Below are 19,313 nucleotides of genomic sequence, written 5' to 3' on the forward strand. Positions count from 1 at the left end.
AAAAGACTGTGCAAATTAGAACCTGTATTTTTCTCCAGTGAGGCTTTATGTTTAGAGATTTCAAATGTATATTCTCAATTTTTATTTTCGTTGGTTCATTTTTCCACATTTGAACTGCATCCTTTGTGCCAATTCACTAAGTAATAAGGGAGCATGATGGACAGTTGTTCTTCTGCATCAGTGTCCCAATTTGCACATGAACAAGAGTTGTCCTTTTTTGCTTTTTGCCTTTTTACAATAAAATAGCTGCTGTTTTTCTCAAATTTCCCCCTTTTAGCCTAATTCTCAGTAACATTACCAATCAAAGTGAAATACTAGTCCTGCCCCTACTGCGTGTTCCCGGCATGAATCCTATAACATTTGTATTGTCACCAGCCAACAAAATAAAATGCTGAAATATTTGAAGGAGAGCATAGCCACAGGCAAGTCTATTTAACTGAAATCTTTTTCCTCTAAGGGGTATTTATTCATTTTCTCAAACTGGAAATAATTAGTAATTAATACTTCAGGTGAACTGGGATTTTATATGTAAATCTGTGGGAGTCTGAGACAAGATATATACTGTGGTTTTAAAAAAAAGTCACTAGAAAAAAAAATCTTGAAATGAGGATGGTTGTAAACTCACCTCCTTTTTCTCATGGAACGTACACACACCTCAATTAAAGGCTTATCTCAGCCTTGAGTTTCTGGTCAGAAAGCACTGGCTTGTAAAGGAAGCCATTTTGCAATCCTCATAAAATGTTAGGAAATATATAGTCCCTCGTCTGAAAGGCTTCTGTCCAGGGATAATGGTATTCTATGTGGGAGTAACAGAATACCCAGGTGTGATCCTTTGCAGGATTGGGACCCAAGAGACTAATGGTCCTTGTGATTTACTTTTTACCATAAAATCTCCAGATACTGATGACTTATGAACAGATTATGTCTGTTTGTGGGATTTTTAAAGATAGAAGAGAAATTTCAATTTGCTGAAATTAGCAATGTGTTTGTTCTTAACTCTTGTTGGATTTGCCAGCAAACATTGCATTAGTGTGTAAGGACTAGTTTGAGTGGAATATTGGCAAGCAGTGAACCTGTGCTTGGAGGTTGCTGTAAATGTCTTGTAACGCACGCTTTTGCTGTCATGAAATATAGATGAAAATGTTCATACTGTACTTGGAGGAATAAAGTTATCTATTCTTATATGACTTAATTTACCCTGAGAATCTTCAGGGCCAAAGAATTGAACCAACACTAGAAATGGTTATTTGCTCTGGGAAAGTGGAAATATATAGACTATTTTTCATTTTTTCTGTATATTTTAGGATTTAGGCAATGAGCAGTTGGTGATGAAGAAAGTGCAACAGAAATATTCAGACTGAAACTATGCCCCCGATGGCTTATCATTGCAGTCACAGTCTTCTCAAACCTCAAAGCTGTTCATGCAGTGCGTTTCTTTGCAAGTAACTGGCCACTGACCAGGTTATTTCCTCCTGAGGTGGCCAAAGGTTTAAATCAGGGGTTCTCAAACTGTGGGTCAGGACCCCATTTTAATGGGGTCGCCAAGACTGGTGTTGGCCCTGGGCCCCAACAAGGCTGAAGCCCAAGCCCCACTGCCCAGGACTCAAGTTACATGCCCCCCCACCCAGGGCAGAAGCCCTTGGGGCTTCAACTTTGGCCCCCCCCCCGCCGGGGCTCAGGCAGGCTCGGCCTTCAGTCCCCCCTCCTGGGGTCTTGTAGTAATTTTTGATGACGGAAGGGGGTCACAATGCAATGAAGTTTGAGAACTGCTGGTTTTAAATTAATGAGAAGGTTCCTAATGCTTCTCCACTGTTGACCAAGGTCTTGGTATGCACCATTGATGTTTAGGTCTAGATACATTATCAATATGTACATTCTCTTGATCACTCAGGCTGCCCTTCAAATGCTATTGCTTTTCTAAACTTGACTTTCTTGTGTGTGTTCATGGTAATAGTGCTATTGAGCAAACTAATAGCAGAGCACTCTGCTGGTTTCATTTCCTCCTTGAGTGTTTATTTTTTTAACCTTGAGGACAAAATGAATAGCAATTAAATGGGTGGGGGTGGGGTATGGAGATCCTCAACCGCTCAAACCATTTTTAAAAAGTAATTTTTGTACAATAGTTGTCAATGCCGGCTACAGCCTGTGGTTCCTATCCATCTGAAAATATTTTAATAAGAAGAACAGCATATATGTTTACAGTCCGTTTCAACTGCGCTGGAGATAACTTGGATAAATATTGGCTCTTCCATGTTCCTCTAATCCCTACTGGGTCTAATACTATGCCGAGGTTCAGAATACTTGTTTTCTTTTCTTATTCTCCCCTTCCACCCCCTCCTCAGATGTAATTTGATCTTTCAGGCCTGGTCTTCTGCTTTGGCAGGTTTTTTAGCCCTTGAATGGAAGAAATTAACTACTTCCTTACCACCAAGAATCAACTACACTTTTACAGTCCTGCTGCTTACTGTAAAAAAGAACAGGAGGACTTGTGGCACCTTAGAGACTAACAAATTTATTTGAGCATAAGCTTTCGTGAGCTACAGCTCACTTCATCGATGCATTCAGTGGAAAATACAGTGGGGATATTTATATACAGAGAACATGAAACAATGGGTGTTACCATTTCCACCGAATGCATCCGATGAAGTGAGCTGTAGCTCACGAAAGCTTATGCTCAAATAAATTTGTTGGTCTCTAAGGTGCCACAAGTCCTCCTTTTCTTTTTTGTGAATACAGACTAACACGGCTGCTACTCTGAAAGCTGCTCATTGTGTGTGCTGTTGTACTAAAAATCATGCAAGGTTAAACTATGATCCTTACATGAACCCATCAGTTTTGAACAATGCTATTTCAGTTTAACCCCCTTTGGTGTGTTTCATTTAACCCTTCCTTTCCCTTCTCATTTTCTTAATTACAAAAAATGTTTCCACAATTACCAAAGAGGTAGTACTTGGTGGAAAAATTTACTTTTCATTTTCTGAAATTTCCCTGGTATGTATCTATTTTGATTATGTCCTTGTTTCCTTAAAATATGTTCCATGTTCTCTGATCTGGCAGAAAATATTATAGTACACACTTAAATAAATTCCTCAAACTAGCAACAACTCTCCATATCACTCTCAAACTCCCAGTTTCCACTCCCTTCTTAACAATTTATTTGATAGGTTGACAAGATAAAGAAAGCAAAGTCAAAATAACAAAGGTGTGGTTTTGTGATTTATGCCTTTCAGAACTACTTCTATCTTGATGCTAGAAATTCCAAAAAGCCTCTTTCCTTTCTTTGTCTGCAAATGTTTCAAAATCTTTCAATGGGAAATGCTAATGGGCTTTTCAAGAACATGAAAACCATAAAGGGTTCAAACGCTGACAATGAATGCAATTTTCTTTCTTACTGACGCTCCGAAGTTAGAAAGGAGGATATCATGAAGTGATGACTTCAAGAGTTTAAGCTTCAGGCATAGCCCCTTTGCCACCACCTTGAAGACAAGGATTCTGGCATGTTACTTGAAAGGAATTTCAGATAGTTTAACAGCCCATGTCTATAATCCCACCATTTTTCAATTGACTCCTTCAGTTGTGAGAACTGCAAATAACAAACATCTGTTTTTAGACAAAGGAGGTAAAAGCAACAAATACACATGTTGTATTGCAAAAGCTTTTTGTTTTTCAGTTGAATTGCTTGGTGTGCTTTATTTTCATGATTATTAGCCCAGAATTCTTTTCTGGACCTCACCTATTTTATCACAGTGGCTCTTGGGATATCTAACTTCCAAAATTGCTAACATTTCATTATGCTTGTGTGTGCTTTTCTTTTATGTCCTTCTAGAAGTACCCACAGTACAGTTTCCAACAGTAAGGGAAGCATTATCTTGCCCCATGGAGCTCACAAACTGAAGTCAGACAGACAGGGGAAGCGGTATAGCACCTATGTAGAGTGGTCAGAGTAGAAGTAAGCGTTTATGCTCACTAATCGACTATATGAAATATTCAGTATTACTCCTCATACTTCTGTTAGTCATCTGTTTTTTCAGGTTGCAGTTGAAGTGGGTCTATGAAGGGTCTGAATGCAGAGAAGGTGTAATGGTCTGTGGATAAGCTTAGGAAAGGTGTTTCATGCATGTAATTGCATACAAGGCAAAGATGTCTGAATGAGAGGCTGAAGAAAGGCAGACAATATTGGCATCAGGCAGAATGACAAAGCTGATACGAAACAAGACAAAGATGCAGGGGGAGCCAGGGGGCCATGCCCTCCCCCACACTTTTTACTGGCTGTAAGGGCGAATAGCAGGGGGCAGAGAGGAGCGAACAGAGCAGGGGGGCTCAGGGAGAAGGGATGGGACCGGGGGGGGGGTGGCACTGTTCAGGGACCTATGGCTCCTGGGGTTGCCAATTTTGTTTGGAGGTATTTCTGGAGGTTTCATCACATGACATAATCTCTAATTAAAGATTAATCTGTGATTCTTGGAGACTCCAGGGCAATCCCGGAGGGTTGGCAATCCTAGTGGGCCCCCCCACTTCCAGGGCGCTTCTGCTGCTCCTGCAAGGATGGAGAACTAGGGAGAGGTAGAGTTTTATGTATTATTTTAAGGTGGTGGCAAGAAGCTTCAGTTGAGCAGTTTTTCAGGACATGTTGGTAAAAATACCTGAGCCCTATCTACGCTAGTGCATATACGCTCACTGCACTGTTGTAGAAATGGTACTAATCTTTCTATTACAGACAAGGCCAATGTGGACAGACCTTAATTATAGCAGTGAGAGAGTCCCATATTTACCATTATGGGGAGAGATTGAAAAGAAGGATTCTGCCATGTTATTCACAAGGAATTTTTCAGTTTGATTAACAGGCCTATAGTCCCTCTGCAATCTCCTGCTCCTGACCCCTAGGGTAAAACATTTATCATATGAATATTCTTGTTTTGGGTCATTTGTGGCAGCATGAGGATGTGAATTCTAGAAAAAGAAGTTGAATGTATGGAGACTGTGATGTTTCCTAGTGATTCCTCTGCGCAGTTGTGTTAGATTATGGGCCTGAACCAGCGAGGCAATGAGTTGGCGTCTCCAACTGAAGTCGGTGGATGCTGAGAGTGCTCAGCACCTTGGTGGATTGGGGCCCAATGCTTGGCTTTGCTCTTCACTACAGAGTTAGGTTGGTGTAAGGCAGTTTGTCAGTCTAATTATGTGCGCGTACACACTACAGCCTTTCTACCACTGATGTAAGTGCCCTACTACACCGACATAATAACTCCACTTCCATCAGAGGCATAGGGCTTATGTTGGTGTAGTTAGGGTGACGCAGTGTCCATGTAGACACTGCATTACTTATATTGGCTGTTGGCCGTCATTCTTGTCAATTTCACAGCTCCAGCATGAAGCCTGGCTGGCTCCCTGGCTCCCCACTCCCAGCCAGGCTGCTCCCTTCACTTCCGGGTCCCAGCTTCCACAGTCTGGCTGCTGCCCGGGCTCCCTGCTCCCAGGTCCAAGCCCAGCTGCACCTGCCCGGAGTCTCCCAGCTCCCCATGGGGAGCCCGGCAGCTGCACCGAGGCTCCTGGCTCCCTGCTGGGAGCCGCCCAGACTACGCGTGCTGTGCTCCCTGTTGGGCTCCTGGCTGCAGCTGCATGTGGAGCTGAGAACCCAGGCTTTCATCAACCCACGCTGCCCCTCGTCATCAGTCTGTGGAAGCACTCCTGGTGAGGACGCACACCACTGATGGAGTTTAGTGTGGACGTGGGTTGTAAGCAGACCTAAGATGGGTTGACTTAATTTTCTAGTGTAGACATGCCCTAGCTCTGTGAACAAACCCAAAAGGTTTGGCGGGCTAATATATGCTTAGCATGTTAGAATGCTGAGAGAGCCTTTTCTCACAAAATGAAAGGTTTCAGAGTAGCAGCCGTGTTAGTCTGTATCCGCAAAAAGAAAAGGAGTACTTGTGGCACCTCAGAGACTAACAAATTTATTTGAGTATAAGCTTTCGTGAGCTACAGCTCACTTCATCGGATGCATTCAGTGGAAAATACAGTGGGGAGATGTGATTAGGCCCTATAATGGTGTCCCCTGAATAGATATGTGGACACAGTTGGCAACGAGCTTTGTTGCAAGGATTGATTCCTGGGTTAGTGGTTCTGGTGTGTGGTTGCTTGTGAGTATTTGCTTCAGATTGGGGGGGCCGTCTGTAAGCAAGGACTGGCTTGTCTCCCAAGATCTGTGAGAGTGATGGGTCGTCCTTCAGGGTAGGTTGTAGATCCTTGATGATGCGTTGGAGAGGTTTTAGTTGGGGGCTGAAGGTGATGGCTAGTGGCGTTCTGTTGTTTTCTTTGTTGGGCCTGTCCTGTAGTAGGTAACTTCTGGATACTCTTCTGGCTCTGTCAATCTGTTTCTTCACTTCAGCAAGTGGGTATTGTAGTTGTAAGAACGCTTGATAGAGATCTTGTAGGTGTTTGTCTCTGTCTGAGGGATTGGAGCAAATGCGGTTGTATCGTAGAGCTTGGTTGAAGACAGTGGATTGTGTGGTGTGGTCTGGATGAAAGCTGGAGGCATGTAAGTAGGCATAGCGGTCAGTAGGTTTCCGGTATAAGGTGGTGTTTGTGACCATTGCTTATTAGCACCGTAGTGTCCAAGAAGTCCACATTATCAGAGGCTCGTTCACCTGTGCATCTATCAATGTGATATGTGCCAGCAGTGCCCCTCTGCCATGTACATTGGCCAAACTGGACAGTCTCTACGTAAAAGAATAAATGGACACAAATCAGACGTCAAGAATTATAACTTTCAAAAACCAGTTGGAGAACACTTCACTCTCTTTGGTCACTCGATTACAGACCTAAAAGTGAAAAGAAAAGGAGTACTTGTGGCACCTTAGAGACTAACAAATTTATTTGAGCATAAGCTTTCGTGAGCTACAGCTCACTTCATCGGATGCACAAGTCCTCCTTTTTTTTATTCTCATAAACTAGAAAAAGGAGCTAGGTGCTAGGTATTAAAAATAACATTGTCTGCAGACATAATTGCCTTTTAGTATAGTACAGCAATTGTTAGGTAAGCAGTAAGCAAGGAATGTTTGAGTATGCTTTAAAACAGTAGTCTTATGGGATATGTTTTGCGTGTTAACAAGGTGTCAGTGAATAATTATCAGGACTAGAAAGCAATTGAGTAGAGAGATTGTTTAAATCTGAGATTGTCTTTAAGACCTTGTCTATACTACCAAGTTTTGTTGCCAAAAACTGCTTTTTGTCAACCAAATTGTGCATGCGTACACACTGCGATGCAACTTTTGTCGGGAAAAATGCCCAGTTTTGGCAACTAAATACATCCACCACGATGAGAGACTTATGTCTTTTTCCTCTACGTTTTTCTTGACAAAGTGCCAGTGTAGACACCATGCTTGAACTCAGCACTTTAATTGACCTCCAGGAGGTGTCCGACAATGCCCATCCTAACCACTCTGGTCAGCAGTTTGAACTGTGCTGTCCTGAAGCCAGGTAAACCACCATCCTCCCCTCCCCCTTAGAAGCCCCGGGAATTTTTGAAATTCTGTTTCTTGCTATCTCAGCATGGAGAGGTCCCATCGCATCATCCCAGGTGACCATAGCAGGTTATTGCACCAAATGCTCTCCTACTTGGACCACTGCGGAGCTGATGGATCTGATCAGTATGTGGGGAGAGGAGGCTGTGCAGTCCCAGCTGCGCTTGAGCTGTAGGAATTGGGATACCTACTGGCACATTTTTCGAGGCTTGTGCAAAGAGAGCTATGATTGAACATGCTATAGTGCAGAGTGAAGATAAAGGAGCTGAGGCAGGTGAACCATAAGGCGAGGGAGGCAAACTGTCGCTCCGGTGTTTCACCTAAAACCTGCCGGTTCTATAAGGAGCTGGACACTATGCTCGGTGGCAACCCCATCTCCACCGCCAAGAGCCCCGTGGATACTTCGGAGGGAACGGAGGCAGCAGAAAGAGGACCTAACCCAGAAGACGAAGTTATTGATGAAGAGGTGGAGTTAAACGAGGCTGTGCAGCTCCCGGTGGGGTCGCCCGGTGGGGCAGGCAGCCAGGAACTGTTCTCCGCTCCAGAGGTGTCTAGCCAGTCTCAGCAGTCGCTCTCCGGGGATCAAGAAGCAGGAGATGAGATTCTTGATAAGGGGCTATGGCTTGTGCAGCATGGAGATGGATTTAGGATATAGAAATGTGGGAGGCTGTCTGTGTTTCTGTAAGGTGGACATTTTCCTGTGTAGCTAATGGGTACGACAGAATGGTGTTGATGCATGCCAAGATCCCACGGTTAGTCCTCCAGAGAGAACTCCAGGAAAGTTTCCCGGAGGTACTCGCTAATCCTTTGCTGAAGGTTCTGTGGCAGAGCAGCTTTGTCCCTTCCCCCATTGTAGGAAACTTTCTCACACCATTTGGCAATCACTTGTGCAGGGACCAAAGTGGCACATAGGCGAGCAGCTTAGGGATCGGAGTGGAAGCTCCAAGCGTGGAGTAGATGTACCCTCATTTCCCTGCTTACCCTTAGCAGCGAGATGTCTGCTAGACTGTCCCCCGCCTGTGGAAAAGTGTGGGAGAATTTTAGAATTTTTTCCATAGAATGCTTTGCACCTTGCAGAGAGAGTGCGCTCTTTTCCCCATGCGGAGCGCCCCCTCCCCCGCCAACACTCACCATGCTTTGGCTGTTTACAGAGATGTGTGCCTGGCTAGGGTCAGTGAGAAAGTGATTGCAGTGTTTCAAAAGGTGTATTTTACTGAAACATTTCAGTGCTGTGCGTGAATTTAACAATCCCACTTCTGTGCATTGTCCCCTGTGCTTCACCAGATGTGGCCTTCAGGAACCCCCATGCACCCCTGCCGAGCGTCTCCGCCAGATCAGAAAGCGCCCAACACGCATCAAAGAAGACATGTTCTGGGAGGTATTGCAGTGCCCCAATGAAGAAAAAAGGGAACGTAAGGAGTGCCGGGAAGCCGAACGGCCGGACAGAATAGAGAATCAAGCGTTTGTTAAGGATGCAACTGAGAGGATGATTACAGTAATGGAGGAGCATATGCAGATGCTGCAGTTCTTAATAGGGCTGCAGATTGAGCAGATCCGTGCTCGCCCTCCCCTGCAGCACATTCAGAATGCTTTTCCATGACCCCCCCCCCCAAACTCCCGCCCACACATTCCTTTCCACTTTCCGGGCATTCTCGGTTTCCCCTTCACTCCACCCCCTTGAACAACTTTCACAATGATAGCTGGACCTACACACAGTTGTAAAAGTCTGTCCTTCCCTGGTTCCTCCTTTCCCATTAGGCGTGTGTGTGCTGTATTCTTGTTGAATAAAATCAAAATTCTTTAATGATGGATCACTTTTTTTTCCTTTTCTACAAATTGAGATTGCAGGCACTACCACCAATACATGCACAGGCATTGTTATCCTTGTCTTACAGGAATATAAGTCCCAAAATGACACCATTGTATCCGAGGAAAACTAGCACCTCTGACAGAGATGTACATTACTGGTGCTCATTGTCAAAGTGCTGCCTTAAAACCTCCCTGATTCAAATTGCCCCCCTCTGGGCTCCTCTGACAGCCCTGGTATCTGGCTGCTGAAAATCAGTGGCCAAGCGGTCTGCCATAGCACTATACCCCTAGCAAATCTTTCGCCCTTATCTTCACAGATATTATGCAAGGTACAGCACACGGCTATGACCATGGGAATATTATCCTCATTAAGGTTTAGCCTGCAATAAATGCATCGCCAGCTGCCTTTAATCTGCCAAAGGCACATTCAACTGTCATCTGGCACCTACTCAGCCTGTATTTGCTGTCCAGGTGTCCCGTGTAAGGTTTCATGAGCCACAGCTGTAAGGGATATGCCAGGTCTCCCAGGATCACTATGGGCATTTAAACATCCCCTACTGTAATCTTCTGGTTTGGAAAGAAAGTCCCCGCTTGTAGTTTTCTGAACAGGCCGGTGTTCTTGAAGATGCATGCGTCATGTACTTCTCAGACCACCCTGTGTTGATGTTAGTGAAACGCCATAGATGATCCACAAGTGCCTGCAACGCCATGCATGACGATATGATCCCACCATTCAGTGCTTGTTTCCCGAGCCCAAAAGTGACAGTCTGCCCTATGCAGCTGCTCTGTGAATGCCAAAAGCAATCTCAAGTTGCTTCTACCATGTCACGCAGAATGTTGGGCGCCTGCAAGTCTTCTTCAGTTAGGAACTTGATGATTAACTGCACTGCCATCCGTGATGTCTTCATGACAGTTAACGTAGCATAGGAGAGCAGTTTGGGGTTCATCCCTTCCCACAAAGATTCCGGAGTGCACAGCAGAGAATGGGCCCACGGCCGGGTGTGGCTCTGGTCTCAGCCCCACCCCTGTTCCCGTCCCCAGGCTGGGAACAGAGCCGCAGCCAGGGCCCAAGGCTTGGGGGTAGGGGCAGGAGTAGAGTGGTAGCTGGGCCACAGTGAGGGTCATGGCTGGGGATGGAGCCAGGCACGGGGGCAGGAGCCGAGGGCAAGGCTGGAGCAGAACTGGGGGCGGGGCTGGGTGGCGCTCCCTCCCCACCGCCAGTGAAGGCTGGCCCGGGCCAATTATGGTACCCCTTCCCCCCCGAACGTTCCTCTGCAGCCTTCTAGGGAGGCGCACCCCACAGTTTGGGGACCTCTGGGCTAAGGGAGGGAGGTTGGTGCTTCAGCCCCGCGGGCTGCACCTGCTGCGGCTCCGCGCTTCAGCCCCATGGGGTGTGGCCGACTCTCAAACTTCTGAAGATTATCATATGCAGCTTGGAGGGTCAGTAAGTTTGGCCACCCCATATCATCTGTGCTGGCTTTAGCTTTAGTGATCATGGTGAGTCCAGTCTGAGATTTTTCCATGTTTTCCTTGGCATATAAAAGTGAAGTTCTTGTTACTTAATTATGCGTAGTGCGCTGAAGTTTTATTCATTGCAAGCTGGTTTAAAATTTGGTCTGCATCAGACAAAGAATTCTGTGCTGCCCGAAACTGATCACATTGCAAGTCAGAGTTAACCCCACCAGAGCTCCTCAGTTGCTAGTCCCCAGTATCAGAGATCTTGGTATCTGCCAAAAAAAAAATCTGACAAATAGAAACCACCTCAGCAGTTTGAGGACTCCGGCTGTGCCTTACAGTTAAATCAGTGTCTAAAAGAAGGCTAGACTAGCCCATGGAGGGGAGGAAGCACTCCATTTGCACTGGGATCAAAATTGTTCTGGCTACAATTTTATTTTAAAACATAGTGATTGCTCATAAGATCTAGCATGTTTTCCATGATCAGTGTGGACAGTGACTTGGGAGGACAGGGAGCTAGGGATGGTGTTACACTATAAATTGCATTTTATAGGATCCACCTGCACTGTGAAACCTTCCATGTCAGAGCAGAGCAGTCTAATATGGTAATTCTTTGACTGTGCTATAATGCAATTTGGTCCTGCTTGTGTGGATCATAGACTGGGAGCAGTGGCATATTAAGATGTGTATTATTAATAAAGCCTTTCTAGTTCTGTTGCCCTATCCTTCTAAAGATCACAAAGTGCTCTCCAATCAATGAATTAACTCGCTCTAACACTTCCTGTGAAGTGATAAGCCCCATTTACAGATGGGGTAACTGAGGCACAGAGTTTTAAAATGACCCCAATCAAGTTTGCACCGAAGTTGGGTAAAGAATGTCTGTCTTCTCACTCAGTCCCTTTCTTTATCCTCTAGCTTATGCTGCATGTCTTTCAACTGACTTTTTCCATCCTTGTGCATTTAACACATGCCTTCAAAAAACAAACAAGCAACTGCTTCTATTCTGGGGACTCAAAAGCTGCTGCCTTTTTTAAATTTCAGATGAGAATTTTAAAACTGAGTTCAGCAGCGCTTTAAAATTGGTGAAAAGCACTGTCTGCTTTTAATGTGATCATAGCAAAATTTGCACCATCTCCTCTTTACTGTGAGATCATCCCAGTATTCACTTTCTGCTTATGGAGTCTGATCCTCCCATTGCAGCCATCGTGCACATTAGTGGTGTTTAACTTGCATGGTCTTCTGGAAGAATTGGTGCCCAGACCTCCGGAGGTAATTTTAAAAAGTAAGAAATAAAATAATAATTGTATATTACAAAAGCTCGTATGTCATAGAACAACTGACTTTAAAGTTGAATCAGTCATTATAATCCTGAAATCAGCACACTTTTGTTGACCAGGTTTTGGGGGGGGGGGGGGTTTAAAAGGGGTTAATTGGTTTAACAATTAGAAGATCATTGTGCATGTAATGGCACTATTGCAAGTTTTGTTTACCTAACACCCATTATTTTTACAGCACACTATAAATAGAGACACAGGGATTGTCTACACTGGCAATTAGCAGCTCTGCAACTTTCTCACTCGGGGTGTGAAAAAACAGTCCCCTGAGCACAGCAAGTTGCAGCATTGTAAAGGGCCAGTATAAACAGTGCCCCAGCACTGGGAGCCGCGCCCCTTGTTGAGATGGTTTTTTTAGAGGCTGGGAGAGCTCTCTCCCGGCACTGCGCCACGGCCACACAAAGCACATTAAAGTGCTGATGGCAGCACTTTAGCGTTGCCAGTGTTGACTAGCCCTAAGGTCCTTACCCCCTAGTGCTTAGTCTAGGTTGTCCTGATCCAGGAGAGAGTAACGCACAGTAGGGAGAATGAGGAGGGAATGAATGAAGTTGACAGTGATGGGATCACAAAGGGATTGTCTGTGTGGGAATTACAGCCAACTTAACTAATGGAGTGTATTGAACGTGCGTGAGTTAAAGCACATTAAACCCTTGAGTGGGCGCTCTCATTCAGAAATAAAGTTGCCTTAGGCCAAATCAACACTACAAACCTATATCAGTATAATTATGTTGCTCAGGTGAAAAATCCACACCCCTGAGCTCTTTACAATTTACAATTGTAAATTTCATGATTTCAGCTTTTTAAATCTGAAATTTCACAGTATTGTAATTTTAGGGGTCTTGACCCATCAAGGAGTTTGGGGTGGGGGGGCAGGGGTTGCAGTACTGCCATCCTTATGTCTGTGCTGCTGCTGCTGGCGGCAGCGCTGCCTTCAGAATTGGGCAGCTGGAGAGCAGCGGCTGCTGGCCCGGAGCCCAGCTCTGAGGGCAGAGCCACCACCAGCAGCAGTGCAGAAGAAAGGATGGCCTGATATGCTATTGCTACCCTTCCTTCTGTGCTGCTGCCTGCAGAGCTGGGCCCTCGGTCATCAGCCACCCCTCTCCAGCCACCCAACTCTGAAGGCAGTGCAATAGTAAGGGTTGCAATGACCACCATTCCATGACCCCGCCCCCCCCCTTTTGATCCACTGCAACTCTCCTTTGGGTCACGACCCTCAATTTGAGAAATACTGGTCTCCCCTGTGAAATCTGTATAGTATAGAGTAAAAGCACACAAAAGACCAGATTTTTTTTGAGTGTGGGGGGAGAGAATCAGATTTTGCAGTTCGTGACATGTTTTTCATGGCTGTGAATTTGGTAGGGCCCTAGACATAGTTATACGGACCTAATCCCCCATGTAGACAGTGCTATGTTGATGGGAGAGCTACAGCTGTCGACATAGCTACCACCTCTCGAGGCTGTGTATTAGCTACACTGACGGGAGAAACTCTCGTGTTGGCGTAGTATTGTCATCAGAAAAGTGCAGCTATTGGATACTCAGGCCTTATCTATACAGCAACGTTACATTGGCGTAATAGTAGTCAGCTCACCTCAAAGTGCCTTGTGTCCGCGCACAACCTGTTTTTAAACCAAAATATGTCGTGGCTATCTTGGAACGGGGTAAGTCCACTTCATGATGAGTGTGTTCATTCCTAAATATATCACTTCTGAAAAGAAGAGGAGGACTTGTGGCACCTTAGAGACTAACAAATTTATTTGAGCATAAGCTTTTGTGAGCTACAGCTCACTTCATCGGATGCATTCAGTGAAAAATACAGTGGGGAGATTTATATACAGAGAGAACATGAAACAATGGGTGTTACCATACACACTGTGACGAGAGTGATCAGGTAAGGTGAGCTATTACCAGCAGGAGAGCGGGGGGGGAAAAAACCTTTTGTAGTGATAATCAAGGTGGGCTATTTCCAGCAGTTGACAAGAACGTGTGAGGAACAGTGGGGGGTGGGGGAGGGGAAATAAACAAAGAGAAATAGTTTTACTTTGTGTAATGACCCATCCACTCCCAGTCTCTATTCAAGCCTAAGTTAATTGTATTCAGTTTGCAAATTAATTCCAATTCAGCAATCTCTCATTGGAGTCTGTTTCTGAAGTTTTTTTTGTTGAAGAATTGCCACTTTTAGGTCTGTAATCAAGTGACCAAAGAGATTGAAGTGTTCTCCGACTGGTTTTTGAATGTTATAATTCTTGACATCTGATGTGTGTCCATTTATTCTTTTACGTAGAGACTGTCCAGTCTGACCAATGTACATGGCAGAGGGGCATTGTTGGCATATGATGGCATATATCACATTGGTAGATGTGCAGGTGAATGAGCCTCTGATAGTGTGGCTGATATGATTATTCAGGGGACACCATCATAGGGCCTAGATATGTGGACGCAGTTGGCAACGGGCTTTGTTGCAAGGATAGGTTCCTGGGTTAGTGGTTCTGTTGTGTGGTTTGTGGTTGCTGGTGAGTATTTGCTTAAGGTTGGGGGGCTGTCTGTAAGCAAGGACTGATCTGTCTCCCAAGATCTGTGAGAGTGATGGGTTGTCCTTCAGGATAGGTTGTAGATCTTTGATGATGCTGTCAAGGTTCCTTCCCCACTCTGAACTCTAGGGTACAGATGTGGGGACCTTCATGAAAACCCCCTAAGCTTATTTTTACCAGCTTAGGTTAAAACTTTCCCAAGGTACAAACTATTTTACCTTTTGCCCTTGTACTTCATTGCTTCCACCACCAAGTGTCCTAACAAATATATAACAGGGAAAGAGCCCGCTTGAAAACGTCTTCCCCACCCCAAAATCCTCCCCAAACCCTACAACCCCTTTCCTGGGGAAGGCTTGATAAAAATCCTCACCAATTTGCATAGGTGAACACAGACCCAAACCCTTGGATCTTGAAAACAAGGAAAAAAGCAATCAGGTTCTTAAAAGAAGAATTTTAATAGAAGAAAAAGTAAAAAGAATCACCTCTGTAAAATCAGGATGGTAAATACCTTACAGGGTAATCAGATTCAAAACATAGAGAATCCCTCTAGGCAAAACCTTAAGTTACAAAAAGACACAAAAACAGGAATATCCATTCCATTCAGCACAGCTTATTTTCTCAGCCATTTAAACAAACAATCTAACGAATATCTAGCTAGATTACTTACTAAGTTCTAAGACTCCATTCCTTTCTGTTCCCAGCAAATGCACCCCCCCACACACACACAGCCTTTGTTTCTCCCCCCCCCCCCCCAGCTTTGAAAGTATCTTGTCTCCTCATTGGTCATTTTGGTCAGGTGCCAGCGAAGTTATCCTAGCTTCTGAACCCTTTACAGGTGAAAGGGTTTTTCCTCTGGGCAGGAGGGATTTTAAAGATGTTTTCCCTTCCCTTTATATTTATGACAGATGCGTTTGAGAGGTTTTAGTTGGGGGCTGAAGGTGATGGCTAGTAGCGTTCTGTTGTTTTCTTTGTTGGGCCTGTCCTGTAGTAGGTGACTTCTGGGTACTCTTCTGGCTCTGTCAATCTGTTTCTTCACTTCAGCAGATGGGTATTGTAGTTGTAAGAATGCTTGATAGAGATCTTGTAGGTGTTTGTCTCTGTCTGAGGGGTTGGAGCAAAAGCGGTTGTATCGTAGAGCTTGACTGTAGACAATTGATCATGTGGTGTGGTCTGGATGAAAGCTGGAGGCATGTAGGTAGGAATAGCGGTCAGTAGATTTCCGGTATACGGTGGTGTTTATGTGACCATCGCTTATTAACATGGTAGTGTCCAGGAAGTGGATCTCTTGTGTGGACTGGTCCAGGCTGAGGTTGATGGTGGGATGGAAATTGTTGAAATCATGGTGGAATTCCTCAAGGACGTCTTTTCCATGGGTCCAGATGATGAAGATGTCATCAATGTAGCGCAAGTATAGTAGGGGCATTAGGGGATGAGAGTTGAGGAAGCATTGTTCTAAGTCAGCCATAAAAATGTTGGCATACTGTGGGGCTATGCAGGTACCCATAGCAGTGCCGCAAGACAAGCCATTTACAACACACACTTTGCTTCTCTGCAAAAGAAAAAGGACACTAAACTATCTAAACTACTACATGCCACCAGGGACCACAACAGTAGTTCCCTTAACCCACCCAGCATATTGTTAATCTATCCAACTATACTATTAGCCATGCAGAAGAATCTGTCCTATCTCAGGGCCTCTCCTTTTGCCCCTCCACCCCCACAAACATGATACAGTTCTGTGGTGACCTAGAATCCTATTTTCGACGTCTCCGACTCAAGGAATATTTCCAACACACCTCTGAACAACATACTAACCCACAGAGACCTTCCTACCAACACTACAAAAAGAAGGATTCTGGGTGGACTCCTCCTGAAGGTCGAAACAACAGACTGGACTTTTACAAAGAGTGCTTCCGATGACGAGCACGGGCTGAAATTGTGGAAAAGCAGCATCACTTACCCCATAACCTCAGCCGTGCAGAACACAATGCCATCCTCAGCCTCAGAAACAACTCTGACGACATAATCAAAAAAGGCTGACAAAGGAGTTGCTATCGTCATAATGAAAAGTCGGAATATGAACAGGAGGCTGCTAGGCAGCTCTCCAACACCACTTTCTACAAGCCATTACCCTCTGATCCCACTGAGGGTTATCAAAAGAAACTACACCATTTGCTCAAGAAACTCCCTGAAAAAGCACAAGAACAAATTCACACAGACACACCCCTGGAACCCCAACCATTAGCCACACGATTACAGACTAAAAGTTACAATTCTTCAACAAAAAAACTTCAAAAACAGACTCCAATGAGAGACTGCTGAATTGGAATTAATTTGCAAACTAGATACAATTAATTTAGGCTTGAATAGAGACTGGGAGTGGATGGGTCATTATACAAAGTAAACCTATTTCCCCTTGTTTATTCCCGCCCCCGCCCCCCTTCCTCAGTGCTGCTGGAAATGGCCCACCTTGATTATCACTACAAAAGGTTTTTTTCCCCCCTGCTCTCCTGCTGGTAATAGCTCACCTTACCTGATCACTCTCGTCACCCATTGTTTCATGTTCTCTCTGTATATAAATCTCCCACTGTATTTTTCAATGAATGCATCCGATGAAGTGAGCTGTAGCTCACAAAAGCTTATGCTCAAATAAATTTGTTAGTCTCTAAGGTGCCACAAGTACTCCTTTTTTTTTTTTTTTTTTTTTTTTTTTTTGCGAATACAGACTAACACGGCTGCTACTCTGAAATATATCACTTCTGGCAGTCCTTCAGTTACTATTCCACACTGCATTGCTTCACACCTGGATTGATCAGTTTGTGTATCTCTGTGCCCCGCCATTCCTTTGGGATCATCTTGACCTGATGTCATCTCTTCATTGAAATGGTAGCAGGCAGCCATGAGTAATCCTTTTTGATACCGGATAGTAATGAATTCACATGACCATGACAGCTACCATGCCCCCCTGTGCCTTTCGCGTAGACTTATTCAGAAGTCTTGGACTTAATTGCCCTCTTTGGAGAGCAGCATATTTAATCCAGTCTGGAGAAGTCACTAGAATGCGGATACCTACAAGACACTGTCAGAGCAAATACAGACAAGGGGGCACTCCTGGTGCTGGGCCCATTGCCAATTTAACTATATTTGTATGGAAGCACTTCAGGTCACTTTGTTTTGAGAGTGTATTTTCCTTGTTAACCAAATGCACATGCATCATCTTGCTTGTATTAATTACTATCATGATCACGGCTTTCTGCAGTGGGTCCTCTATGCTATCTGATAGAAGTTCAAAAATGGCAATGGCGAAATTAATGGAAGCCAGGATATGAATCATGGGAATTTTAGTTTGAATCTGCCCCCATCAGTTCCAGAATTCCTCTAGTTTCCAGTAGCCATCCCACAATGCCCTCTGAGAAAAGTCACAGAGCTGAGCTGCGGAACATTGCACCACGGGATATCTGCCCAGAATGTTGAGCAGTTAATTAGAACAAGGGCAGAGATGTGTGGATGCAATGATTAACAAGGAAAGTACCTTAAACCAACATAACAAAGAGGTTTAGATGCACTGCAGTTTAATATAGTTAAATCACTGCATGTAGAGCAAACAAACTAGATAGATGTAATATCATTGTGTTAATATGGTCTCAATCTTTGTATGTTAAATGCATAGTAAAAATGAAAAGCCAGAAAAAGCAACTACATTGGTTGACATCAGAATATCCATGCACAAACTCCACTCAGCAACTAAAAGGACTGTACTAGATGGAAGTGTCTGTAATCTTGACAGGGAAACTTAAGAAACTACTCAGAAATCTTGCATATACCCACCCATTTTAAATGTTCAGTTTTTAGTGATAGGGAATTGAATGTGCTCTCTTCAGAAGTGTATTTAGGTGTTGATATAGCTATTGCTTGTATCTAAGGAAGGGAATAAAGAGAATTTGAAACCTGGCTTAAAAGCATTGAGCATGAACCACTTCAAATAATAAATGTAATCCTTATTAATTCGAACGGTATTGCTTGTATTACCTTATTCATAATGAGGCTGTTGAGTGTTAATGGGGGCAATCTTGGTAATTCCATTGGAATTCTGCATTCCTGCAGCTGCAGTCAAAAGGATTCATGACATGGAAAAGTAGAATAGGTCAGTATAACTAAACATTACAACATGAGATTCAGATCCACTATTGTGTTGCTACACCATCGCAGTTCATCAGCACATGATGACTGAGTCACTTGTGTGTCTTGCATAACCCTCCTCACAATATTGTGATTTAATCCTTCTTTTCACAATTCAATGGCTTAAATCTTTCAAAAGTGTAAACTCTGTGCATACAGGATCTATTTGGAAAATAAACAGTCTCCGAGTGAGTAGATAGCCCTCAGTTGCTCTTGGATCTTGGCTAAATTCATCTACCTCCAGAGCACAGTTCAAGCAGAGCCTTGAGTGAACTGCAATACTCTTTTCCTTTTTAAGGGAGGTAGCACTGTGCTGTGGGCTGGGCACCATACTTAATGTGAAGAAATCAGAGTTTTGTCCTTGTCTCTACCACTGACTGTGAACTTGAGGAATTTACTTAAATTGAGTCACAGAGATAGGGATAATAGTGCTCACCCATCTTCATTTATTTTATTTTTTACAATGTTTTGAAATGTGTGGATAAAAC

General features: G+C 44.2%; 1 protein-coding gene and 1 long non-coding RNA gene across 4 annotated transcripts in view; both read left to right on the forward strand.

Annotated features, from left to right (window-relative positions):
- ABL1 (ABL proto-oncogene 1, non-receptor tyrosine kinase) overlaps positions 1-19,313 on the forward strand; it is a 127,185-nt gene that overhangs the window by 59,871 nt on the left and 48,001 nt on the right. The gene's annotated exons all lie outside the window — the stretch shown is intronic.
- Positions 6,968-18,217, forward strand: LOC122456861. The gene is made up of 3 exons (XR_006275987.1): positions 6,968-7,458; positions 8,076-8,078; positions 18,207-18,217. It is a non-coding gene; the product is annotated as an uncharacterized LOC122456861 (long non-coding RNA).

This window comes from Dermochelys coriacea, chromosome 16 (assembly GCF_009764565.3).
Source record: "Dermochelys coriacea isolate rDerCor1 chromosome 16, rDerCor1.pri.v4, whole genome shotgun sequence".
In the NCBI taxonomy this organism is placed as follows: Eukaryota; Metazoa; Chordata; order Testudines; family Dermochelyidae; genus Dermochelys; species Dermochelys coriacea.